The 12,094-nt window shown below is 44.2% G+C and overlaps 1 protein-coding gene across 2 annotated transcripts in view; it reads right to left on the bottom strand.

Moving 5' to 3' along the window:
* The window catches only part of LOC130202601 (1-phosphatidylinositol 4,5-bisphosphate phosphodiesterase beta-4-like), a 67,057-nt gene that overhangs the window by 41,041 nt on the left and 13,922 nt on the right, over nucleotides 1-12,094 (bottom strand). The window contains exon 3 of one of the 2 annotated variants that reach the window (XM_056428270.1): nucleotides 5,255-5,328. The exons of the other annotated variant lie outside the window; for it this stretch is intronic. The gene's annotated coding sequence lies outside the window, so the exon portion shown is untranslated. The remainder of the gene's footprint in view (nucleotides 1-5,254; nucleotides 5,329-12,094) is intronic. 2 annotated transcript variants of the gene reach the window in all.

Raw genomic sequence — 12,094 nt, 5'->3', positions numbered from 1 at the left:
GGTTAGAGTAGAGTGAGTGGCAGTGGTGATGGTCTTTGTGGAGATGTAGAGCTGGACATCATCGGCATAACAGTGGAACATGAGACCGTGTTGGCGTATGATATTTCCAAGGGGGAGTAGGTCAAGAATAAATAGAAGTGGACCAAGCACTGAACCTTGAGGGACGCCCTGAGACAGAGGAGCAGTGGAGCAGGTGCAGTTGTTGATGCTGATGAATTGTTGTCTGTTTGTCAGATATGATTTGAGCCAGGATAGAGCAGATCCGGTGATATTGAGGGACGTTTTGAGGCGGGAGAGAAGGATGTTGTGGTTGATGGTGTCGAAGGCTGCAGTGAGATCCAGGAGAATGAGGATGTTGAGGTGACCGGAGTCAGAGGCGATGAAGAGGTCATTGGTGACATTCAGAAGTGCTGTTTCAGTGCTGTGAGCGGAAACCAGATTGAAATGGCTCCAACAGATCATTGGAGGTGAGGTGAGTTTTTAGTTGTGCAGCGACGACGCGTTCCAGTATGTTTGCTAGGAAGGGAAGATTTGATATGGGCCGGAAAATGTACGGCTCGCATCCAACTGCGCAGGCGGGCGAACTCTCGCAGGTTGGCCCTTCGACGTCGATTCGAGATCGCGGCGAGGAAGGCAGCACTCTGGTGGTGGCAGGTTGGTCCAATAGCATGACCAGAAATGAGATTAAAGTCTGCCGGATCAGACACAATCCAGTTAGCAGAAGGGCTGATGTTTGACACACACACACACACACACACTAAGTTAACTTTCCCACATTCTCACGCTGCAGTGGGCGCTCCCTCCTCTTTCCAGGGTTCATTCCCACTGCGTCGCCGATGACGACGTGAGTTGCTGAAACACTCCATACTGGGAGACCCGCCTGAACAGAGTCCTATATATAGTCATCCTCATCCATCCTCTGGCAAATTAAGTTACGCGAGGAATTTTAACGCGTGGCCCTAATGGACCGAGCGTTCGCTTCATAAATGATGGATGTTAGCGAGCGCCAGTGCGTGTCGGAGAGAGGCCGCTGACCCCCGAGGGCGACCCCCGCCGAGGGAATACCGAAGGCCACCGCGGCGGGAACGCGAGGGATGGAGGCGAGAGAGAGAGAGAGAGAGAGAGAGAGAGAGAGAGAGACGGGGTGAGGGCTGTCCCCGGGTTACCAGCAATCCTAATCAAAAGGGCATTTAGAGCACTGTGTGTGTGTGTGTGTGTGTTTAAAAGGGCACTTAGTCAGGGAGTTCCCTTTTACACACACACACACACACACACACACCCCTCCCCCCTCCCTCACTCACTCCATCCCCCCCTCCCTCCCCCCACCATCTTATCTCCATCACAACTACAGTTATTAGCAAGTTTCTAACGAGTGAATGTGGGAAAGACAAATTACAGGAGAGCGTAAAACAAATAAATTAATGGCAGGGGACAACGGCAACCCCGTGATGTGTTCAGTGTGTACAATAAAAACAGGAATCCTCAGTCTTTTTGGATTCGTGGAACTGGAGCCACCGAATGGAAGATGGAAAAAAGCACATTTCTGACGGGAGGTGTGACGGTGAGGAGATGGGTATCCGTGTCCGGTTAATAATAGAAACATCCCGCCGGAACACTGGCATGAGAAAAGACTTTAACGTCAAGGAAGTTCATTAAAAAAAAAAGAAAAAAGAAGAAGTGTTTGGACAAAGCGTGGGTAGGAAAAGGGGAAGAGGAGTAGCACAGAGGAAGAGTGATGTGGGCGTGGAAATGGAAATACTCTTCTGACCGATGACTGCTGAATGAATCTCGACGGCACACTTCCTTTTTTCTTTCACTTCTCTTTTCATCCACGCTCAGGAAGGAGCGACGAAGCGTTGGATTGTCTCCTTCTTAATGGTTTACGTATCGACGCCGCATCACTTTCCCTGCTCGGCCGTCCCGTAATAGAATCAGTTCAAACCCAAAAACCGAGCTACGAGCTACGAGCGCGACAGTCTGATGCGGCCATGAGACCGGCTTTTACGGGGAATACGGCCGAAGAGGTTTTCATAACGTCGTCATTGTCAATCGTCGTTTTGTGCTCTTTTTTTTAACGTCTCGGTTCGGGCACGTTTGCCCAAACATGGTCAGACGTACTGAAGACAGACAGACACAGAAACCGTGTTCCTGCTCGACGTACCAGTGATGTTTCAGAAGCCTCTGGATTTCATTTTGAAAAGGATTCAATTATCTCCAGATCAATCCAGTCCACCGGTTGTGCTGGAGAGACAGAACCTACAGGGGGCGTTCACATGAACGCCGCTCACAACAAACTGCATTATGGAAGAGTGCCGACACTTTTGAAATTATAGCCAAAAGGGAATGCAGCCGTCCACTTACTGGTGCCCATCTCAGAGGGGGGGGGGGGGTGAGGGATGACCCAGCAAAGGGAAGACAAAAATGAGTAATAAATAGAGGCTTGAGACAAGGGGGGGGGGGGGGGGGGGCAGGAGTCGCTGAGAAATATAGGATTCCTCCGTTTGCCCAAATAAGTACCTCTGAAAGGAGAAGGTGCGCCCCGCTGGGCGGCCGATAAGGCGCCCGGGAGAAAGGAGCCGTGGAAATAGAACATGTCCATATAGAGACGGGAGCAGGAAGGGGGCAGCGGGTTAAACGCTTCCCCTCACGTTGTGCTTTCCACTGGCGTGAGCCCAGAGGAGGGTCGGCCGGAGGGGGCCGAAGGGGCCGGACCGTGAGCCCGACGGAGCGCAGGCGGCCGAACTATTGCCCGGGTAATTTCTCGGGAAATCGGTTGCAAATTCAAGATGTTTACGGTGGTTTGAAAACACCACTGATGAGGGACTGAACAGGGCTCATCCACATGTTGACCAATGAGCAGGGTTGAACACAAATGAATGAGAGACAATAGAGAGATTAAAAGAATAAACATGTATGTCTTTTCACTTTTGGTGTGTTGACTTTTTTACAATTTGTGTATGCCTGCTTATATTTTGAGCGTCATCCTTTTCAAAGCATATTATTATTTTAAAAACTCACAAATGTCCATGACTTTTACAAAAAAGATTGGGAATTTTCCAGGCCTAGAAATATCCATTTACAAATTCCAGGTTTTCCATGAGCGTACGAACCCTGGGGTCTGAGGGAGTCCTCATCGAGCTTTGCGGCTTCAGTCGGCAACGTTTTGACAGGAGTGCCGACAAAGAGAGAGAGTGAGAGTGAGAGAGTGAGAGAGAGAGAGAGAGAGAGAGAGAGAGAGAGAGCTGTTCTAAGAAGTGAATCGCTGAATGTCTAGCTGGTCTTTGATGTCACGTGTTCAGCAGGAGCCGGACCAGTCGGACGAGTGCAGGAACACAAAGGTGTGGTTAACTGGGATGAGAGCAAAAAAAAGGGGAGGAGAAGCCCAGAGGCCGGCGGGAGACGACTCCTTAAAGAAAACAACTAGACGGCGCGCAGCAGCGACAGGTTCCCATCGCTGTGTTGTCCTGTACTGGGACGTCTCAGTCAATTCCCATCTCTGCATCGGCCCTTTTTTAAATATACGACTTGTATCCAACTGCATGACACTGTGGGGCGGTGCACACAACGTAGAAGTCATAACATCAGAACGGAAATGAACCATTTTGAGACGAATGTCATAAAAGCTGCGTTTGCGCTGCGGGGCTTTTCACTTCAGCAAAACAAGGTTCTGACCTCCGGGCTCACAGCCTCCACCCGGGAAGGACTTCTCTCCACAAACACGCCGCAGGCAGATGTTGCTCCTCTGTGACACCGCTGGTCTCCATAGCAACCCTGCTGGCCAGTAATAGCCTCCGGCTCGCCTGGCTGCAGCAGCGATATGAAGGCGAAGGCACACACACACACACACACACACACACACACACACACACACACACACACACACACACACACACACACACACACACACACACACACACACACACACACACACACACACACACACACACACACACACACACACACACACACACACACACACACACACACACACACACACACACACACACACACACACACACACACACACACACACACACACACACACACACACACACACACACACACACACACACACACACACACACACACACACACACACACACACACACACACACACACACACACACACACACACACACACACACACACACACACACACACACACACACACACACACACACACACACACACACACACACACACACACACACACACACACACACACACACACAGACACACACACACACACACACAAGAACACAGACCCACACCCTCACACACACACAGAGAGAGAGACACACACACACACACACACACACACACACAGCAAATTCCAGCCTCTGAATGGGACCCCAGAGTGTATTTTTAGAGACAGAGGGACTCACTATCCCACCCAGTCCAAGTGTCCCATCAGGCCTCACCAGAGAACACACGCATCTAAACAGAGGCCATCTACGCCCATCATTAAAGGCCCTACACACACACACACACACGTCTCTTGCGACTCATAAACAAGCCCTTTAATTGGTGAAAACAGAGAGGACTTTCACATTAGCCGGCGTGTGTTGCCGTTTCCCCGAGTACGTGCAGAAAGCACTCGGCGATAAGACGTGCACTCATTTCAACGTTGATACTTTCTCGCTATATTGCGAGCCACCCTCAGGAATACAGAAGACGATTCCCTTTCACCACAAAAGTAGTTTTCTCTCAGAACTGACGCTGTCCTTGGCCACTAGGACACACCCCTTTGACTAAATGGATCAATGGTTGTACATTTCTTATCCCGCCTCAGCGGGTGAAAGGAGACGTCTGTCTCCTACGCGTTTAGATTTTATTTGATGTCTTTCGCATTGCTTTAAAAATAGGAAAAACGTGTTTAAAATCAACTGACCTGAACTGAGATTCAACAGGTGGGGCTTTGCTGTGCGGTTGCAACCGTCGTCTCTTTGGCGATCCTATAAGGCGTGTCACTGAGATCTAAAAGTGGGTGATTGTGCCATAATTCAAACCGTGAAGCTGCTCTGTCATCACTAAGAGGTGCATCCCAACCCTTCGCAGATAAAAAAAAAAAAAAAGTCAGATTCATAACAGGAAATATGTGTCTGGGTGGAGAGAGGCACGTTAACCCCATGAAGAGAAGACACCTCCGTCCTTTTACAGGAAACAACGTTTTGCGGTTCGGGGGCTGCGATTACGTAAATCACGACGCCGACGAGCCTCCGGCGCTGCGGGAGGCGAAGGCGAGCGTACTTACCGGGCGACAAACAGAGGGACGGAGAATTGAGGGGAGGGGGGGGGGGCAACACTGGAGGACAGCACTGGACCGCTCTGAAGAGAGACAGAAGGGAAAGGGGAGGAGAGGAAGGACGACAACAATGAATTAGTGAAATGTAATTTGCAGTCATCCACCGAGCTTCATCTTGTACACTTACAGTAACATGACAGACGCTCGTACTGGCTTCAGGGGAGACACAGGGGGGGGGGAGTAATCACCCCCCCACACACACACACACTTCATGCTCCTTATCCTATCTGGCTTTTGGAGAATTTCAATCACTCCTCTGGTGTCTGCTTAATAAACTTTTAATAAGAAGCTGCTTCCCCCGAAGAAAGGTTGCCTTCGTCAGAGAGAGAGAGAGAGAGAGAGATAGATAGTGAGAGTGAGCTAGTTAGAGTAAGAGAGTGTGATAGTGAGAGAGATAGTGAGATAGAGAGAGTGAGAGAGAAAGTGATAGGAGAGAGAGAGAGTGAGAGGTACTGTATATAGTGAGAGAGAGAGTGATTGTGAGAGATAGTGAGAGATATTTAGTGAGAGAGAAGTGATAGTAAGAGAGAGAGATATGTAGTGAGAGAGCGAGTGAGAGAGTGATAGTGAGATATATATTAGGGCTGTGAAACGATTAAAAATTTTAATCGGATTAATCACAGGTTTTTGTGGATTAATCATGATTAATCACATATTACCGATATTCTCGGTATATTTTGTGAGAACATAGAGATTTATGACAAAAGACGGATATATACATTTATACATTCTTCTATACAATGGTGCTGCAACTCAGCAGTTATTTAGCAGTTTTCTTCCATATGGAACATTAATACATCTTCATCCTAAACAGAATGTTTAACCCTCCTGTTACCTTTCGGGTCAATTTGACCCCATTCAATGTTTAATGTCGGTGTTCTTTGGGGTCAATTTGACCCCAGGCTGTTTTTCACTGTGTCAAACATATCAGAAATATCAACTTTTTATTTATTTAAAGGGCTATTTAGGTAGTCAACAAACAAACATAAAGTACCTCACACTTAAACTTGGGAAGCAATATTAATTCTAATAATTTTCTGGAGGTTTTAATTGCTGGGGTCAAATTGACCCGGAGGGTAAAATATCTTAGTCAATGTAAAGGTAACAGGAGGGTTAAACAGAACATTTTCTCTTGTTTGTCAACCATTAACTCCACCATGATACAATCTAAAGGCCTCTAGTCTTCCTCTAGCAGCTGCTGAGGCAAACTGACTGTGTGGGTTTTCTTCATGAACTGGGCCGTGATGAAAGGGACGGCGGGACACCGCTGCAAAGCTGAAACCTCACCGGCCCGGACAGGTGGACAGATTGACAAGTGACTTTTTTTGCTCGGTCCCGATGCGCGCACGGAGCTCTGTGGCGCGAGATGGAGATCGATAAGTGTTAACGCAACGCGAAGAGACAGAAATGACATGCTGCTGTGGAGATACGATCAACAACAGACGTTTAGTTTAATAAAAGAACAAAGACGTGCTATAGAGAACATGTCAGGGGCGGGCCAATCTTTTAATGTCATGCGATCTACCGACACTACGCGCGATCGACTGGCAGGTCGCGATCGACGTGTTGAGACCCTGATCTACAGGAAGTAAAAGTCGTAACAAGGTTTCCGGAGGTGAACCTGCGGAAGGATCATTACCGATGAACAGACCGTCTGCATGAGAGCGGACAGAGTTCAGATTGAAGTGGTGTATTGGAAGCTCATTTTGCAAGTGACTTTTTTTCGTCCCGACGACCAACAACAGACGGATTGGAAGCTCATTCTGCGCATCGTTAAATGCGTTAAAAAAATAACGAGTTAAACCTGTAATTGAATTAACTGAGTTAACGTTATTTTCACAGCACTAATATATATATATATCAGAATTGTGAAGTTCTTTATTTTTTGTAATGCTTTTAAAAAAAAAAAAAATCATATACATCTGATTCATTACAAATCAACTGAAATATTGCAGCCTTTTATTCTGATTTATTGCTGATTATATGCTTACAGCCAAGAAAACTCAAATATGAAAAGTATACTAGTAGGGTATTAAACAAAACTCAAACACCTGCAAGGGGTTTCCTGAGCCTTGACAAACACTCAGCTGTTATAAATCTTTTTTTTTGGTCTGAGGAGGAAATATTAAAATTTTATGAGATAGGATTTTTTTTTTCTAAGCTGTGTCATAATCAGCAATATTAAAAGAATAAAAGGCTTTGCATATTTCAGTTGATTTGTACGAAATCCAGAATGCATGACATTTTTTTTTTTTAATTGCATTACAGAAAATAATATATATAGTGAGAGAGAGAGGGATAGTGATAGATAGTGATTGTGAGACGGAGAGATAGTGAGATATATATCGTGAGAAAGAGAGATATAGTTAGAGTGATTGTGAGAATGATATAGTGAGAGAGAGATATAGTGAGAGTGATATAGTGAGAGTGATAGATATAGTGAGAGTGATAGATATAGTGAGAGTGATATAGTGAGTGAGAATGATAGTGATAGATATAGTGAGAGTGATAGATATAGTGATAGTGATAGATATAGTGAGAGTGATAGATATAGTGAGAGTGATAGATATAGTGAGAGTGATAGATATAGTGAGAGTGATAGATATAGTGAGAGTGATAGTGAGAGAGAGGTGAGAATGAGCCGGCGAGCTGGAGGAGCGGCAGCCCCTCGGCCGTGGGCTCTGTGTCTTGTGAGCGTCCCCCAGAATGAGGAGTCGACTGAAAGCTCAAACCTAAATGTTAAATAGAGGCGGGGTCAAAGGGCCGGAGGAGAGGAGCGGACACAAAGCAGCTGGAGATGGAGGAGGATAATCCTCCACTTCTGGTCCGCATGTCCGTCCGCACCGAGGACGAGACGGATGCCTGAACGTTTCCTGTACTTGGCAGCGGCCGAGGCTCTGCTGGCATCTCCTCGGCCCATCGTCACGGTTACGTGTCGCTCTGCAGGACAGGCGCTGATGGTTCGCAAGACAGAAACGTCGCCGGATGGATTCCAACCACTAAGAGAGGAAGTTGCTGTTCAACAGATTATTTATTTATTTATATATAATATATTAATAGTAGGGCTGTCAGCGTTACCGCGTTAATCTATGCGATTAATTTGACCGCGTTAACGCACTAAAATATTTTAGCGCAATTAACGCAACTTTGTTTACTTCCGGTGTTCGTTGAAGTTTTTTCACTCCCCTGAATTTCAAACCGCGGCAGTACGGTTTGACACTGTTTCCGTTTTAAAACAATTATTTCTCCGAAAATAAGGATCATAAATCAGTTTAACCGTGGATGAATCAGTCGGGTTTCCTCCTGCTCCTCCTTCTCCGTCTCCCCTCTGATACACAGAGGAACGGAGGCGACGTGTTGGGGCGCGGAAATAACTCGTCACACGAAACCTTCACCGTGATTGGTCAATCCGTTTGTCTGTCAACATTTTGCGAAAAAAACAACCAATGAACACTCAGTAAATCACAAGGACCTCCCACCTCACAGGTGAGGCTCATTAGCAGCCTGTCAGTCAGAAGCCAGAGAACACGGTGGGAGGACAATGTGCCTCATTGTTTTGAGCTGAGATTGTTCTGGAATGTTTGATGTATAACACGTGGGGGTGTGTCACATGCAAACGCCTTTAAAATGTGAATTTACATTTTTTTGTAAAATGTATAAAATGCCCCCAGCCTCCAGAGGGTTAACGTGACATATGTGAATGTCAGTCAGTCACCAAGGCCACTGGTTCTGCTGCTGTTCAGTGTTAAAGATGACAGGACCAATGGGGTCTCAATATACTTCTTTTTTTTTTACTAATCTGGATGTTTCACTGAAGAAACAATTTATCATCCACAATATTAAATACCTCGCTGGCACTTTATAGGTAGGAGCCTCTTTGAAAACACAGCTCTGTGTGAAGTTTGGTCTTTAAAAATAAAAAAACCTTTTAATCGCGATTAATGAATTTCAAAATGTGCGATTAATTAGTTACATTTTTTTAATCGATTGACAGCCCTAATTAATAGGTATAATAATTAGGGCTGTCAATCAATTAAAAAAAATTAACTAATTAATCGCACATTTTGAAATTCATTAATCGCGATTAAAAGTTTTTTTTTCTTCAAAAGACTAAATCTTCTAAATGAACGAGTAATCCCTTCAGACAGCGTGTATTTTAGACACTTGTTTAAATGTATTCTTTTTTAAAGACCAAACTTCACACAGAGCTGTGTTTTCAAAGAGGCTCCTACCTATAAAGTGCCAGCGAGGTATTTAATATCGTGGATGATAAATTGTTTCTTCAGTGAAACATCCAGATTAGTAAGAAAATGTGTATTAAAGACCCCATTGGTCCTGTCATCTTTAACATTGAACAGCAGAACCAGTGGCCTTGGTAACTGACTGACATTCAAATATGTCACGTTAACCTCTGGAGGCTGGGGGCATTTTCTCGATTTTACAAAACAATGTAAATTCACCTTTTAAAGACTTTTGCATATGACACATCCCCATGTGTTATACATCAAACATTCCAGAACAATCTCAGCTCTATATATTGAGGCACATTGTCCTCGCGCCGTGTTCTCTGCTTCTCTGACTGACAGGTTGCTCAAGAGCCTAACCCATGAGGTGGGAGGTCCTTGTGATTTACTGAGTGATCATTGGTTGTATTTTTCTCAAAATGTTGACAGACAAACGGATTGACCAATCACGTTGAAGGTTTCGTGTGTCGCGTTCTTTCCGCGCCGCGTCACCCGACACGTCGCCCCTCCGTTCCTCTGTGTGTCAGAGGGGGAGACGGGAGGAAGGAGGAGCAGGAGGAAACCCGACTGATTCATCCACGAGTTTAACTGATTTCTGCTCCTTATTTTCGCGGAGAAATAATTGTTTTAAAAACGGAAACAGTGTCAAACCGTACTGCCGCGGTTTGACACTCAGAGGAGTGTAAAAACTTCAACGAACACCGGAAGCAAGTCGAAGTATCCTTGAGCAAGGCACTGCACCCTCAGTTGCTTCCCGGGTGCATCACTGCAGCCCACTGCTCCTTAATAACTAAGGATGGGTTAAATGCAGAGAACTAATTTCCCCTTGTGGATTAATAAAGTATATAAAAATAAAAAATAAAAATAAAAATGCGTTAATTGCGTCAAAATATTTTAGTGCGTTAAGGCGGCCAAATTAATCGCATAGATTAACGCGTTAACGCTGACAGCCCTAATAATAATATATATATATAGACAGATATTTTTGTATTATTATTCATTTGTATAATATGTATATTTATGAATATGTATAATATATACTGTATATTATAATAATATTTATTATACATATATAGTATATATTAAAATATATTAATATGTATATACTATATATACAGGACTGTCTCAGAAAATTAGAATATTGTGATGAAGTTCTTTATTTTCTGTAATGCAATTCAAAAAACAAAAATGTCATGCATTCTGGATTCATTACAAATCAACTGAAATATTGCAAGCCTTTTATTCTTTTAATATTGCTGATTATGGCTTACAGCTTAAGAAAACTCAAATATCCTATCTCTAAATATTAGAATATCATGAAAAAGTATACTAGTAGGGTATTAAACAAATCACTTGAATTGTCTAATTAACTCGAAACACCTGCAAGGGTTTCCTGAGCCTTGACAAACACTCAGCTGTTATAAATCTTTTTTTTTACTTGGTCTGAGGAAATATTAAAATTTTATGAGATAGGATTTTAGAGTTTTCTTAAGCTGTAAGCCATAATCAGCAATATTAAAAGAATAAAAGGCTTGCAATATTTCAGTTGATTTGTAATGAATCCAGAATGCATGACATTTTTGTTTTTTTAATTGCATTACAGAAAATAAAGAACTTTATCACAATATTCTAATTTTCTGAGACAGTCCTGTATATACACTACCGTTCAAAAGTTTGGGGTCACTTAGAAATGTCTTTATTTTTCAAAGAAAAGCACTGTTTTTTTAATAAAGATAACATTAATCAAAAGTACACTCGATACATTGTTAATGTGGTAAATGACTATTCTAGGTGGAAATGTCTGGTTTCTAATGAAATATCTCCAGAGGTGTATAGAGGCCCATTTCCATCAACTATCACTCCAGTATTCTAATGGTACATTGTGTTTGCTAATCGCCTTAGAAGACTAATATCTGATTAGAAAACCCTTGTGCAATTATGTTAGCACAGCTGAAAACAGTTATGCTGGTGATATAAACTATAGGGCGTATTCACGTGACGTCAGAATCTCAATCGCGCCATCTTGGGGTCCCACTTATTAAATGTCAGAAGAAGTTGACCTGGCTATCGTGTCCGCTGTTTGATTATGCGAGAGCCCAGCAACCTCATGTCCTTCTGCATTACCAAAGAAAGATTTCAGCGGTTGGAATTGAATATTTGCAACGCTTTTTTACCTGATTTTACTCGCTCAACACTTTGTGGTTAATTCGCTAGTTACCAGCACATAGCCCGGGGTCACATTCCTGTAAAACAGTTTTAATTTCCGCTATCGACCATGGGACATTAACAACTATTTCTGCGTTATACTTGTTGTGGAAATACCACAAATGTCGGAACATCAAGCTCCCCGTGTCTGGTTATATATGATCCGTAGTCGCACAGCTCCGCCTCCAGGACGAGTGTCTGGATGAAGCCGCTTCCAGCTCCTTCAGGACCAGCAGTGCCTGTTTGGCTGGCCGTGCTGTTCCCATGGAGACAGTGTTTTATTTTACCTTGAAATGAATCACAGAGTAAAGGCAGACATCGCCCGACGGAGTTGCCATGT

This window comes from Pseudoliparis swirei, chromosome 12, assembly GCF_029220125.1.
Source record: "Pseudoliparis swirei isolate HS2019 ecotype Mariana Trench chromosome 12, NWPU_hadal_v1, whole genome shotgun sequence".
Classification (NCBI taxonomy): Eukaryota; Metazoa; Chordata; class Actinopteri; order Perciformes; family Liparidae; genus Pseudoliparis; species Pseudoliparis swirei.
Note: the sequence above shows the minus strand (reverse complement) of the source record. Positions and strands in the feature narration are given on the sequence as shown.